Source organism: Trichosurus vulpecula, chromosome 4 (assembly GCF_011100635.1).
Source record: "Trichosurus vulpecula isolate mTriVul1 chromosome 4, mTriVul1.pri, whole genome shotgun sequence".
In the NCBI taxonomy this organism is placed as follows: Eukaryota; Metazoa; Chordata; class Mammalia; order Diprotodontia; family Phalangeridae; genus Trichosurus; species Trichosurus vulpecula.
Window position 1 is genome coordinate 225,262,996 of NC_050576.1, and position 16,101 is coordinate 225,279,096.

Consider the following 16,101-nt stretch of genomic DNA (forward strand, 5'->3'; position numbering starts at 1 on the left):
GGGGACGAGGGAGAATCCTTATTTAGCTCTCATGGAAGAAGATGGAAATCCATCTACATAGTTCTCGAAGGGGGAAAAAATTTTGCATCATTCCTTTGATATCACTTTTAGGAAAGGGGTGTTTTTGGGTAGTGAGCCAAGGAATATTGAGTGGGTGGCATCACTGGGAGAATCCTGAGGTATGTAACAGTCTTAGGACCTTTTGGCCATTTTGCTACAGATGACCCTGAGACATGATGGAGGATTGTTGACTGTACCAGAAGTGTCATCATCGATGTGTGGCCCTTATTTCCTGGTGCTACTTCTATTTATCATCATATATCACATACCACAAGAGAAGAATATTCCTGATACTTCTCATGCTGCTCTAGCTTTTTCCTACTGTGAACCACAAAGATTTGACATCACCCACCACATGGGTGAGATTATTGAGATCTGAGGGTTGGATGTTTCAAAGAGGGGAGAAAATACCCAATTCTGGCTTTTTGTCTTCCTCCACACTTTTTCCTTCTTTTTACTTTTGGTGACTTTGGGTTGAGGGACTGTTATTCCCCTTCTTTTTCTTTTTTTCTCACTACTGCTAATGACAAGAGAATTGTTCAAAAAGAGCTCTTGAAAGCTTTTGCCTAAAAGTTCACCTAAAAGTAAATGATGGAAAGTCCCAGAAGATCCTTAGGACTGTGCCACCATGGGGGTGTTATTTGATAGGATCAGGGTTCCCCCATTTCCTTAAAATAAAAATTTATTTTTCCTAAAAACAAAAAATGTTACCCCAACTTAATTTGCCCCTGCTTCCCTTCATGCAGCTTCCTGATTACCTAAGAACAGGGATGTCCAAAATGCAGCCCACCTACAAGCTTAGAAATTTACATAAATGTTTTAGTAAATGAAGCTCTCGCTAAAGTGGCCAATCAAAATATATTGTCTATTGTTTCAATAAAAACCTAAGGTTGGACAGCCCTGACCTAAGAACATAAAAAGTGGCATCTACATTAGAGCTGGAGGGAGCATGTGAATCACCATCCCTTGCTATGCTGACTAGATACTTTTATATAGGGAGTGCCTAAGTGTTACTCTACGCTTCTTGAATATCCTTGATGTGTTAATGCAAAGTTAACTTTTTGTTAATTGTTCAAGGGCTTACAAGTCTTTCATTTCATACCAACATTCAGCCAGAACCTGAATGAAGAAAGTGCTGGAATTAGGCTGGTCTCCACCGTTTTGACTTCTTGTTAATGAGTGTGTGTCAATGACTGGAATCTCTTTCAGCTCTTAATCTATAATCCATGAATAGCTGTCACAGATTATACCTTTGGATTTTCCTACCACATCCTCATCATTTTTCTAGCACCCCTTACCTAATCAAGGAAAATCTGAATTCCAAGTTACCCTTCAAACCCAATTTAGTCTCGCCTCTCTGGGCCTCAGTTTTCTCATCTCTAAAATGAGGGTATTGCCAGAGGAAAGTTGAAAAAACACACCTCCCTCTCTTTATTGCCAAGGTCGGGGAATATGTTTATGAATCATTGTGTGAGCTGTTAGATACGGTTAATATGTCAGTTACTTTTATGGAAATTGCTTTTTCTTGCTCTTTGTTTTTAATCTTTGTTACAAACCAGGAATGGCAAGTAGAAGAGATAGAAGGGATATATTCAGAGATGAATGTGATTTTAAAACGAAAGACATAAATAAAAACTGAGATTAAAATTAAATAGTAGAATGAAGGGGCTGGACTGGATAGTATCAAGGGTCTCTTCTAGCTTTCGCTCATTCCACAGTTTACTCTACATTTCTCATATATTCTATATCTATTGAGGGAAGGGAATGCACCTGATTTTTCTTAATATCTGTCTCAGTGCAGTCAAAGTAATTGCCTAATAAATGTTTACTGAATATTGAGGTTAGGAAGGTTTCTCCCTCTCCCTCCCTCTCAAAGCCTTCAGGCGTATTCATTTATCCAACCTGGGCGGGGTGAGGCTCGGAAAACACCTGCCACCATGATGCTGAATCAGCAGAAATGAGAAGGCCTTTTTATGGATTTATCTTTGACAAAATTCCTTTGTCATTTAAACCATATAAACACAACCATGTTTTCTTAATACAAATCCATAATTCTAGCTCATTGTAACAATTTGCAACAAAGAAGTCATTTTAAAAGAAAATTATGGGGAAAGCCTTTGAAAGTTTGGGGATTCATTATGAAAGCTCAAATTGCATTATTTGGATATTTCATATGTATAACACTCTTCTACTTCCTTATTGTAGATTGCCCTCACCTGCTCATAACTTACAGTGAATTTAAGTCAATGTATTCCTTCTTCCAAGGGATAGGGAATGAAAGACCTGATCTTTTATAAAAGGAATTTCATAATCAGTCAGCTGATAAGGGGCACAACTTTTCCAGGGGGAAATGATGGCTTTTATGGCATCCCTGATACCTAATACAGAGGCAGATGGTTGGTGCAGTTGGTACACACCAGGCCTGCAGTGAGGAAGACCTGAGGTCACTTATTAGTTGTGTGACTCTGAGCAAATCACTTGACTGCTGTCTGCCTCAGTTTCCTCCGCTCTAAAAATGGGAATAATAGTGACACCTCCCTCGCAGGGTCACTGTGGCAGTCAAATGAGGTAATATTTGTCAAGTGCTTAATCCAGAACACGATTGGCTTTTAACAAGGGCTTATTCCTTTGCTTTTTCTTCTGCTTCCCCCCACCCTCACATCCTTGTAGCCACGTCATGCAGGTGGCTCCCTGCTCTGACTGTTTATACAACCAATCCTCTTTAATTGCCACAATATGGTCCCGACTGAGGCATAAGTTTCTATATTTCTTTGCCAAGAGCTATGGCCAAGTGGGCAGGCCGTTGCTCCTAGTTCCTTATTGCCTAGGCATCATTTCCACGAAGAAATGGTGGGAGGTTTGAAGCGATGGTTCTAGCTGGGAAATGGACAGTTAAGGGTTACATTAACATTACCTTTGTCACTCATATACTTGGTAGAATAGGAGATAGTTCATGGTTTAGTGGAAAGAACATTGGATTTAGAGTCAGAGGCAAAGTCTGTCTCTTTTATGAGAATCACTTCATCTTTCTGGGTTTCTTTACCTATAAAATGTGGGAGTCGGCCTAAAAGGGTTTCTTTTAGTTTTAGTGTTTGGTAATGATTCAGCTATTACTCACTATCAGTCAGTAAGCATTTATTAAGTACCAGACACTATATGCTAGACATAATGCTAGATCCTGGAAATACAGAAACAAAAAATGAAACTCACCTTGTGACAGAATTATCTTTACCTAAAACTTTTAATGGATTCTGAGCCACAAACCTCAATCAGATTGCCACATAGCCTGTCACCCCAAACTTTGACAGGCACACATATAACACAGGGAAACACAAGCACAAACACATTGGCAAAGCCATCCAGATACCTAGACTCCCCATAACTGCATTAATTTGCTACAAAGAGGTTTCACTTGGCTCTTTTGCTCTTCTTCATGCCAACTCAATTAGCGCTCTAGCTATTATGTAATTTAGAAACATATTATAGATAATATATTTAATATTTCTATACTTATATATAATACAATGTATTTATTATATATTAATATAATTGCTATATATTTAATATAATATACTATACACAATATATCTCATACAATACATTATGCATAATATATTTATAAATTATATAATAGCTAGAGAGCTATTATAATACCTATCATATAATTTAGAAATAATAAGACAAAGGCTTGGATTATCCCTAATTTTATATGCTAACTTCAGGCAGCCTCAGAGTGGGAGAGAGACTGCTGAACTCATTAAGGATATTGGCAGCCACTCCAGCCTCTCTCTCCCAAACATCAACTGCCCTTCCTCCTTAATTGAGGTAATGCCGAGTACAAGCTGGTACTACATGAGGTAAATCCCTCAGGATTTGGACGGTTTGTGACAGATATTCTCAACTAGGGTTCTTCGGCATTCAATGATATCACCAATTAAGCTAAAGGAATGCCTTCTTGGACTTTTCCCCACATTCGATCAGTTACCAAATCTTGTAATTTCTTGCTATAGAATTTCTCTCACAGGAGAATGTATTCCTTCCTTTTTCTTTTACAACCCCTGGATTATTGTCTTGGACACAATATTTCCTTTCCTTTGGTTAAGTGTTCAATAAGCATTTTTTAGTATTCAAAAATCTTTATTAGCTTCCTATTACCTGTAGGATAAATTCCAAAGTTTTCAGTTTGGCTTTCAAGGCTTTCCATAGCCTAGGCCCAGCCTATCTGTTTTCCTAGTACTCCAGGACACAAACCCTCTGCTTTAAACAATCTAGATTGCTTCTTGTTCCTCAAATGTGCCATACACATTCCAGTCACCCAGCATTTGCTCACATTGTCCACTTCCCAAAAATGACCTGAAATGCTTTGTTTTATCTATGCTTGTCTAAATCTTACCCATCCTTTGGAGTCTGATCCCATTTCTATAAGGCATTACCCAGGGACCCTAGTCTACAATGATCTCTCTTTTTTGAGTTCTTGGAGGACTAACTGCTGATATTACTCATTTGGATCTTATAACAACCAGGCATTCGCTACAAGTTACCTTTTCCTATGTAAATTTTGTCTTTAATTAGACATTAAGCTACTTAAGGGTTGGGGCCATATCTTATATACCTCCATATCCTTCAGTGCCTAGCATACTCCATGCACATAGTAGATATTCAAGAAACGTTTACTGATCATTTGCTGTTAAATTATCAAAACAAAATGAATTTTCATTCATTTATCTTTTAAAAACTCAACATGATATATAGCATGCATGAGACAGGGTAGGAGGATCAGAAAGCCAAACAAGAATATGGTATCAATCCCCAAAGGTGATCCAAAGTCTGTAGTCCTTTTCACACAGCCTGCTCCCCATCCTCAGGTGGTTTTGGGCCTGCCTCTTTTATATGACTCTTAACCTTGACTTTTTTTCTGCCTCTGCCAAATGTCACTTTTAAAGGGTAAATTAAAAATCTGTCTCCTTGAGCTCAAGACTCCCTCCAGAGATCACACAGCAGAGTGTGAAGAACAGACTGTATTAGTACAATCTTCCAAACTGCTCTCTTGTCTGTTTTCCTGTTGAGGGTTTTAAAAATGAAAAACACTCCAGGAGAACATTGTGTTTTGGGTAGGAAATTTAAAAGTTGGCAGAAATCTTTAAAGATCTTGGGTGGGAGTAGATATGACATTGTCTTTTGTTTGTTTGAAGGTCTCTGGAATTTTCTATGACCATCACATATATTAAAGAGATGTTCCCTTGCCTAGGTACATGGAAGAAGATATAGCTTCACCAGCTGTATACGCTATCTTTTTTCTTAAAAATGAGAGTATGACTCCTAGGAGCATAAGAATACAAAACCATCTGGGGACTGAATTGAACATTTAGAATGTTAAAACAGGAATAGATCTTAGAGATTATCTAGGCTAATTAATTAATTTGATCAAGGAGGAAACTGAGGGACCAGAGAGGTTAAACAGCTTACTGTGATTCAAGGGAAAGGAGCTCTTAGAGTTAGGAAGAGTTGGTTTCAAATCCTGCCTCTGACAACTGACAGTGTGATCCTGGGCAAGGCATTTAATCACCCAGTGTCCCCAAGCAACTCTGTATAAATTGCAGAGAAGGTATCAATCTGCGTGGATAGAGGACATGCTTCATCAGAAATTCTCAATGTCAGGAAAATCACAGGTACAACTTTAAAAAAAAAGAAAGGGATTATACTGGTAGATCTCAAAACCACACCTGGAAGACTCTCCGCACTGATTATTGAAAACACATCTCATTGCCATGCAGTTTTCTGGGATTCCTTTGGCAAAAAGGAGTTCAACTGGCAGTGCTATTCCCCCTCCTCTGACTTGATTCAGGGGCTTTAAAGCCAACATTTTGCTTCTGCCTCTTACCCTATCCTGGTCAGGACTAGGAGATGTCTGAAAAGGCAGAGAGATTTCTTTGGAACTGTGGTTCCAGCCATGTGTCAGAACTAAGGCCTGTGCAGCAGATGATCAGAAGAGATCAGTGAGGTTGCTCTCAGCATAATGTGGTGTAGTGAGGGTTGAGCAGGATTAGTGGAATGGTAGAAGATGAAGGATGCAGTGTGGCCAAATGGCCACACAGATCTCCAATGAAGTGACGACCAAGTTCTGCTTAGGAAAGAGGACACAAAAGTGTTAAGCATTTAATGCTTTAGGAGAGTGGGAGTTGTGATTTCCCAGAGACCATGTCCTTACCCCAGAGGGCATTTGATCAATGTACCTTAATCAGAGGGAGGGGAGATGGATCACAATCCACTCTACCCTCAATAGCCAATGGTGCGGTTTGTCTCTGACGAGCTTTATCTCCCCAAACTCCCCTGAACTCTACCTGAAGTAGATAGAGCAATGGGCCTGAAGTCAGGAAGACCTGAGTATAAATCCAGCCTCAGACACTTAGTAGCTCTATGATCCTGGCTGATTTGTTTAACCCTGTTTCCCTCAGTTTCCTAAACTATAAAATGAGGATAATAACAGTACTTACTTTGTAGGGTTATTGTGAAGGTCACTGTTCAAGCGAGGGCATTTATGATCTTACTATTACTCAGATACTCCCTGTGCCAGCTGCACACTAACTTAACTTTCCCCCTTTCCCACCCTCAAATCACTCTGTAGAGTGATCTTCAAAGGCAGGTTCTGCTCTCCGAGATAGTGCCCAGTGAGTAAAAACCTCATCTATCCCTTTTTTGTTTTTGGTGGGACAGAGCAAGTACTACAGGATGAGAGAGCATGGATGGATTATGATCTGTATCATTCCTCTTCCAAACTTTCCTTTGATTTCTCATTCTCCCAAATACCACTTATCCAATGAGTTACAGATTTTATTATATCTACCTCCAAAACTTATCTCACAGCTGTTCCTGTCCACAGCTACCTTTCTAATTTGGGTCCTCATCACCTCTCCCTTGCCCTGTCTCGATAGTCTCCTAATTGGTTTTCTTGCCTCATGACTCATCCCTCTCCAATCCATCTTCTACATAGCAGCCAGTGTGATTTTTTGAAAGAGCAGGTCTGACAGTGTCACAATAAACTCTTGTGATTCCCTAGTGACTCTAGGATCAAATATCTCTATCTTCTATTAAAAAGTCTATTTTACATAAGTTTTAATAATTATTAGTGCATTCATACATGTATATAATATATAAATTAGTAAGCACACACAAATTGGGGGGGTGCATACTCTTTTTTTTTTTTTTTTACTGATGGAGTGCACAATCAAAAAGGTTTGGTGACCACTGCTTTAAAGAAGGAAAGTCAGGCAGTCATCATTAAGTAACAATAACTGCTTATATTTATATGGTGTTGTAGTGGTAATCAGGGCGGGGCTTTTTGCTGTTCTCTTAAGTGCCTTTAACGATTCTGGCCTTTGTTTGAATGGGGCTGGTAAAGTAGGATTTTGTCTTGGAGTGTTTCTCAGCACTAAGACAATTGGGAGTTATAGATTGGAAACCCTGTATATGATGGTACTAGGGATTAACTAACTTTTCCACACCCTAAATGGGACTTTTCACTGTTCTTTGAGTGCTTCTCAGCACTGTGGTAATCAAGTGCCCCAGGGTCCTGAGATGGGTATATAAGATCCAAGGTTGGTCTTTGACTCTTGGGGCTCACTCATGAAAGGAGTGTTGGGACTCTGGGCAAGCCATTGTAACTGCCCCCTGGCTTTGCTAACCCAGACCCATTGGTTCTTCTCTGGTAACTATGAATTGTGATTTGAATCAGACGAGGTCTGTTTGTTGATGTTTGAAATTTCTGTTTGTATTTGCCTTGAAGTTCAGGGGGTGGATCTTTCCCCCTGAACTAAGTGAATGATATATGTACGTTTAATTAAACTGAGATTGTTAACCCCTTAAAGTTGCTTTTCTGAGAAAAGCAGATCAAAGAACCTGTGTTAGCGGTTTTCTGTATGCTGGCTGCTTTTGGTCTTACATAGCCACAGTAGCTGCTAGCAAGATTGTTGCTGCAGGTGCTTTATGGTTGACAACATGCTCACCAAAAAAAAAATCCTTTAAAGTAGGAAGTTATAGTATTATTATTCCCATTTTATAGATGAAGGAAACAGGCTGAGAGGCTAAATAACTTCTCTACCATCATGAAGCTGGTAAGTGGTAGAGCTGTAACACAAATCAGTTCTCCTGACCATAAATCCTGTGTTCTTTACCTTGCATTGTGCTCGGGGAACTGAGATGTTTGTTAATGCGTGTGGTTATAAACTGGGCAGCTGGTCCACAGCACATAGAATACACACACACACATGCACACACACACATTACACGGGCTGCATTCATATACGTATATATACATATATACACATATATGTGTATGTGTTTGTGTCTAATACATGTACGTGTAAATATGTGCATATGTATATGTTTATATGTGTATATATGTATATATATATTTATATTTATATACACTCTGCTAGCTGTCAGCTTGTAGCCATAGTTATAGACTAGAATTTTGTATTAAAGGGGTCCTGGAAATAATTATGGAATTTATAAAAATGTGGGGGGAGAGGGGGAGAATATAATTCTTTCGTAAAAGCTATTGGCTGGTAGAACTGTCAATCAGGATCAGACTAGCCAGTGATGGCTTTAATTTACAGTTATCCACTCAGTCAAACAAGGGATGCAGGAATAGTGGAGGCTGCTGAATGTGTCTGGTGACTCAGCATAAGAAAGTCCTGGAGAGCATTCTAAGGATGAAAAGCATGTGCAGTTCCTATGGAGACACCAGACCAACATCAGATTCTGCTGAACAGTCATATTGTGGCTTTATCTGATGTCTTTATAATGCCCAGTACACCTAAATGCCCCATTGTGGTTATAGCCTGGCTTGTCACACATGACTTCTTTTTAAAGTCATAGCTATAACTGACTCTTGGTTGGTTTATTTGATTCCATTTATTTATTCCTCTACTTATTTATCTGGGCAGCTCAGTGGATAGAGAGCTGGGTCTAGAGTCAGGAAGACCTGAGTTCAAATGTGACTTCAGACACTAACTAGTTGTGTGACCCTGGGCAAGTCACATAACCTCTATTTGCCTTAATCCACTGGAGAAGAAAATGACAAATTACTCCAGCATTTTTGCCAAGAAAACCCCATCACCCGTATTGGCTATGTATATGCTATGGTCATGGGGTCACAAAGAGTCAGACATGACTGAAAAACTGAACAAAAACAACTTATTCATTCGGTAGCTCTATGGTATAGTGGAAAGAGTACAAGACTTGAGGCTTGAAAGACCTGAGTTTGAATCCTGTCTCAGATACTTTCTGGCTGCGTGACCCTGGCAAGTCCCCTAACCTCCCTATGCCTCAGTTTCCTAATCTGTAAAATAAGGATAATAATGGTACCTACAGCATAGAGTTATTGTGGGGAGCCAAATGAGATAACATAAACCTTAAAGCACTATGTAAATATTAGCTAATAGAATTATTATTCATTTGTTCACCCTTTCATTCATTCAGAAATCATCCATTAATGTAACCTAAGCCTTTTTCTTTTCCTTCTCTAAAACCTCTCACTGACTGACTTCATCAGTTTTCAAGGACTTAATTACTTTCTCTATGTCGATTACTCCTAGGACTATAAAATCAGCCCTAGTCTTTCTCTTGTGCTCCAGTACAACCTCACCAACTACCTATCAAATATCTTACATTTCATAGGCACTTCAAACACATGTCCAAAACAGAATACATTATCTTTCTTGGTAAACTACCTCTCTTTTGAACTTTCTTATTTTTTATTCAAGATAGCACCATCCTTCCAATCACTTGAGGCTTTAACCCTGATACTATCCTTGTGTCCTCATTCATTCATCCAATCAATTTCCAATCTTGTTTCTACTTCAATATCTCACACAAGTCCCCTTCTCTCTATCTATATACCCAGCACAACAGTTTACGCCTTTATCACCTCTCACCTGAACTATTCAATAAGCTCCTAATTGGTCTTCCTACCTCAAGTTCCACTCTTATACAATCCATCCTCTATATAACTGGTAAAGTGGTTTTCCTAAAACCTAGATCCACTCATATAGCGCCCCTGCTCAGTTGATTTCAATGACTCCCTGTAATTCTCTTTGACATTTAAAGACCTTCAAAAACTAGACCCAACTTATGTTTCCTAGCCTTATTATACATTACTTTCTTCCTTCATATATGTCATGATCTAGTCAAACCAGATAAAACTAGTCAAAAAGGCATCTTGCAGTTCTTCATACATGGTAGTCCATTTTCTGTCTTTGTGCCTTTTCCCACGGCTTCCATGCCTGGAATACCATCCTCCCCCATTTCTATCTCTCAAAATCCCCAGTTTCCTTTAAGACTCAGCTCATGTGCCACCCTTTATATAGAAAGCCTTTCCTAACTCCACACCTTAGCTACTACTGACCCCTATCTACAAATCAGCCATTTATGTACATGTTATCTGCCTTGATAGGATGTAGACTCATTGAGGGGATAGACTATTTGACTTTTGTTTTTTTATCACTAGAATCTAGCAGGCACTAGTATCAAGCATTAAGAAATGCTTGTTGATTGGTTACTATATGTACTTCACTGAGTTAGGGATAAGATAGAAGAATCACTTAATGTTTCCTCACCAATGCATTCTGAGCATGGAAATTGTTGCTATCCCCTAAGCAATAAGAAGTGAAATGTAATCAGAATGAAATCCAAAGTTGCTTATAAAACTTTCATGTCTTAAAAATTGCACTAGGAGGAAATGCCGAGTATGTCACTGTGTGAAGGCACTGTGCTGAAATAACTGAGTTAGAGAAATAAACACACATTGTCTGCTTCTCTGACTCACACACTTTAAATGACTAAAAATCAGACTTCTTTCTTTGTCTTTCTTTCCTTCCTTCCTTCCTTCTTTTCTTTCTTTCTTTCTTTCTTTCTTTCTTTCTTTCTTTCTTACTTCCTTCCTTCTTCCTTTCCTTCTTTCTTTCTTTCTTTCTTTCTTTCTTTCTTTCTTTCTTTCTTTCTTTCTTTCTTTCTCTTTCTTTCTTTCCTTCCTTCCTCCCTTTCTTTCTTTCTTTCAATATTAAAGACTGTCTAGAACTTGAAGTCCTCTATCTTGGATTTGGAGTCTTATAGATGGTCCCATTCAACTGGTTAAACCAAACTCCATAAAATGTCTCATTTCATCACACAAGCCTTGTTTGAAATAAAATGACAGCAAGGCTCTTTCTTCTTTACTGTGGATTTCTTAGGTCCTCTGAGCTAATTTTATCTTCATTGATACTTAGATAACTGCTGACTGATGCATTCCCCTCCTTTATGCTTCCCTCCCTCCCTTTTAAAGTACAGTAGACTAGAAGTTGTGAGACCTGGTTTCTAGTTTTAGTACTGCTGTGGGTTGAGCAAATCGCTTCCTTTCTTCAATGTAGTCTTTGCTTAAGACCTTATGAAACTTCAGACTACAGTAATTTGCCATTCACATGATATATTATAGTTGTTGGTTTTCTTTTAGCTAAATAAATTTTTCTTTTAATAAATTGTGTCTATAAGTATGGAAATGGGTGCCAACCTAATGGACTGTCTACTGGGGACATTTTTCATGTTTATGGATGAAATCTTGGGCCACTATCCATAAGATACTTCTAAAAAATATTACACTTTGATCCATAGGTAACTCTGACAAGAAGGCATACTAAGAAAATGTAGTCCAAATAGTATATAAAGTATTGAGAGAATATATAATAAGGGAAGGCAGCAAAATAGACTTGGAATCAACAGATCTGAATTTGAGTTCTAGATCTTGCACTACTTACCTTCAGAGAAGCATTAGGGAATAGTGTATAGATGGGATGGCTTTGTATTTAGAAAGGCCTGAGTTCAGTGTTGCCTCTAACACATACTAGCTGTGTGACAATGGGCAAATTGATTAATCCCTCTATGCACCAGGCAACTGTATGAGCTTTGAAGTCATAGACAAATTGTTGAACTTCAGCAATGAGGAGAATTTCCAATCTAGGAGTTTTCTATCTTAATGGGCCACAAGAAGTATGGATAAAACAAATAAACACACCAACTATCTGCCTCACAGAGAAAAAAGTTATTTGTAAGTTTAAAGAGTTGTATTAGGGTAACCTGTTAATGGTAATAATAAAGTATGGGATTGATTTGAGGTTGTATAGTACGGTGGAAAAAATACTCTGGAAGTAAGAGGAACTGAGTTCAAATTTCTTTTCTCACACTTTCTTGTGTGACCTTTGGTGTAATCTCTCTGGATCTCAGATTCCTTATAAGTAAAATGAAAGAGTAAATGACTAGATGGCCTCTAAGGTAACTTATTGGAGGTGAAGCAAGCCAAGACTTGTAAGAAATGTAAGATTTGAATTGAGATATCCAGAAAGGAGAAATAGATTAAAGAAAGAATTATAGTTATATGTTACTATAAATGTTTTTCATGATAGTAATAACAATATTAATAAGCACTTTAAGGTTTACAAAGTGTTTTATGTGTATTATCTCACTTGATCTTCTAACTTCCTTATGACTTAGGTGCTATCATATCCTCCTCTCCCCCTTTTACAAATGAGAAAACTGAAGTTTAAAAAGATAAAATTGATTTGTCTGGGGTCACACATCAGCATGTCATTTTGGAAATTCCAGCACTCTAGAGATTCCTTGTGGACTTTCTAGCCTGAAAGGCAGTGCGATGCAGTGGTGAGTGCTTTGGTTCGGACTGAGAAGATCGATTTGATTCCCAACCTCATCACTTTCTAGCTGTGTGACCTTGAGCAAATCATGTAACTTCTCTGATCCTCAGCTCTGTCATCCAGAAAAGTGCTAGTAATAATGCCAACTCTACTTAATTCATAAGGTGGCTTTAAGGATCAAATGGGAGAGCCTATGTAAAACCATTATTATGTAACAACTCAGTGATGTCCTGATTAACAGTTTTGTACTCTGCCTTCAGCACTGTTTCTTCCTTTTCCTTCCCCTTTCTTTTAGCACTGTTTATTTGTCATTGAATTCTAGTCAGATGCCAAAGTCTAGTCCTTTCTCTCCACTTTCACTCCCCCCTGCCAAAGTCCCAAACTGCAGGGAATATAGATGTCCAAAGCTCAGCCTGGTGTGGATTTCTTCTCCAGGCCGGGCTGATAGATCCCTGGCTTTGCTGATGACAAGGGGTTTCTGAGTAACTGCCTTTCAAAATAGCAAATAAAGATAGACAGTCTGTCAGAAACATGCAAACCTGGCAGACTCAGAGTTGGTAATGATAAAAAAACAAATATCCCTCTGAGCCCATTATTCACACAGAATACCTTAGATTAGGGAGCAAGAGCAGCAGGAATGCAGAATCTGCTTGGGAGCTAGATGATAGAAAATTGCAGAATGGCAGCTCTGAAAGGGACAGTAGAGGTCATCCTGGCCAACACCCTCATTTAGTAGTTGAGGAAATTGAGGCTCAGAAAACTTAAATTACTCTCCCAATGTTATACCCACAGCAAATGGCTGAGATGGAATTTGAACCTACATCTACTGAGTACAAATAAATCCAATACTCTAAGAGCTGAAGGAGACTTTCACACGCCTCTAGGATCATAGGTTTACTGTTGGAAGACACCTTAGAGGTCATCTTGCACTAGCCTCTCATTTTGAAAATGAGGAAACTGAAGCACAGAAAAGGATGACTTAGCCAAGGATGTCACAGCAGGTAATTGGCCAAGCTGAAGCTGGAGCAAGACCAATCTAAACCTCTCTCACAAATCTTCCCCCTGCCCTGCACACAAGCTACCTATTCACTCCCTTCATTGAACTATCCCTGCCCTCCCAAGAACAAGGGGCAAAACAAAACAAAAAACAATAACCATTTTTTTCCTGGAAGTCAATTATTTCCCTGTCTCAGGGTAATTATTTTCTTCAGGGCACCAATTATCTAGTGAGGTAATAATGATGGTGAAAAGTGGTAGAACTTTAAAAAAGTTAAGAAACGTTTTTTCTTTCTTTCTTTTTTTTTTTTTACATGTAGCAGGGATTGCACAATAATAAGAAGATGAGTCTGTAGGGGCTGTCCCAAGTATCCTGTGCATATGGGAAACATGTGGCATTGATACTAAAAGACTCTGTCATTTTAGGATGATTCAGAATACTTGGGATGCATCCACAAGGGAATGGTCCAATATCATTGGGAAGGGAGAGCGGGTCTAAGAGTTATTATGGAGAGGGGATTCAGAGATACCTCTGTCAGAAATGGTGGTAAGGAGGTAGTATCCAGCCTAGGCAGAGAAAAGGAATAAGGATCATTGGCAAGAAATTTCAGCATGATTTCTGAGGGGAGAAGGAAATGGCATCCTACTGGGGCTCTCCAGTAACCCCTCATTGGGGTATAGGGTGACCTAACTGTGGGGGAAGTAGTAGCCATGGCTTGCAGCATAAGACTTGATCCAAACATAATTTCTGCCATACTGCTTTCCAATTTTCCCAAGTATTCCTTGTTCATAGGTTCACTGAAGCTTGTTATTAAGTTTAATTTTTTTCTGATTTTTCTTTATCTAGTCTGTTCTAGTGTTCTCTTTTTTTAAATTTTTTTGTAGCCATTACCAAATTATTTTGATGATTACTTTTTACAGTATAATTTGAGGTTTGGAAGTTCTATTCTCTTTTTCATTCTGACTTTTTTTATTTTTCGAGATTATAGACTTTTTTTCTTCCAAATAAATGTTTCTTTTTTTTCTCCTAGCTCTCTAAAGTATTCCTTTGCTAGTCTCATAGGAATAATACCAAATTTAGCTAATGTTATCATTTTTATTATATTAGCATGGCCCCTCCATAAGCACTGAATATACTTCCAATTATTTTAGTCTTTATTTCTTTGAGGAATGTTTTAAAACTCTGTCTGTACAAGTCTTACATGTGTCTTAGTAGATTGACTCCCTGATATTTTATGTATTTTATAGTTATTTTAAATGGAAATTACCTTTCTATTATGTCTTTTTGGATTCTGACTATTTTTGTAGTCTTATCTTGTATCCTGCTCGTCGTCAGCCAGAGCAGACCAAGCCAGGACAGGTCTGATGAGGTTGGATGGGTACCTCAGATATGGATTCATAATGAAATGAAATATTTGTAGTCCATCTAGCAAAATAAGGTTTTCTTGGCTGTAGTATGGAAAGGGCATTCAGAGCATTCTGAGGTGTTCATTAAAGATACAGTTGATTCATCAGAGTGTAGTTTTCCTGTGCTGCTCTCAATTATGCTGCTGGTGTATGGTCTGAAGCCTTAGGTAAGACCTCCATCCAGTCCCTCATGTCTGGTTGTTTCTGTACTTGAGGAGCCAGGAAGCTATGATAATGGTCCTTAGTCTCCTGAGTCAGTTAAATCTTGAGAATGAGAACTGTTTCAGTGTATTTGAAGGAAAATAAAACTAGGCTAACCCAGTATTGTTCCACCATGCCTCCCCCTTTGGTGCCAAGATCATGAAGGTTTTTAGAGGATCTTCCACCACTTAAATGGGTTAGAACTGTTTCTAGACAACCATGACCTTGGGAATACAAGAAGGCTGAGGTAGGTAGCACTGGGAGAGGAAAAGAAAACTAAAATGAAAACAGGAAGATATTAAAAATAAAACAAAATAGAAGACAACAAGCAACGTTACAGTCACCTTAAGGAGTGACTTAATCTGGGAGAAAAGGGACCAGGGAATCTCAGACTTTACCTTCTTCCATTTTTATAAATCCTGAGTCCTGGATCTTCATGATTTGATCTATACGTTGTATGATTCTAAATCTTTGCAGTTTCTAGTTATCTTCTCAATGTAAAGTGCTGATGAGCAGGAGCAGCATTAAGAACACCAGGGCTATAGCACATAGGATGTCACATCCTGAACATTCATCAATATTTATTATGAGTCAGGGTCATCTATGATAAGGCTTACCACTAGACTTTGATGATTCAGTAAGAGAGTGAGGATGATGATTTTTGTCCAACTCTGCCTCACTTAAATCCAATATACATTCGTGGGCAACTCAAAACATCACCTGTGATGACATTGGTCCTTTTCATTAACCTTTTTCG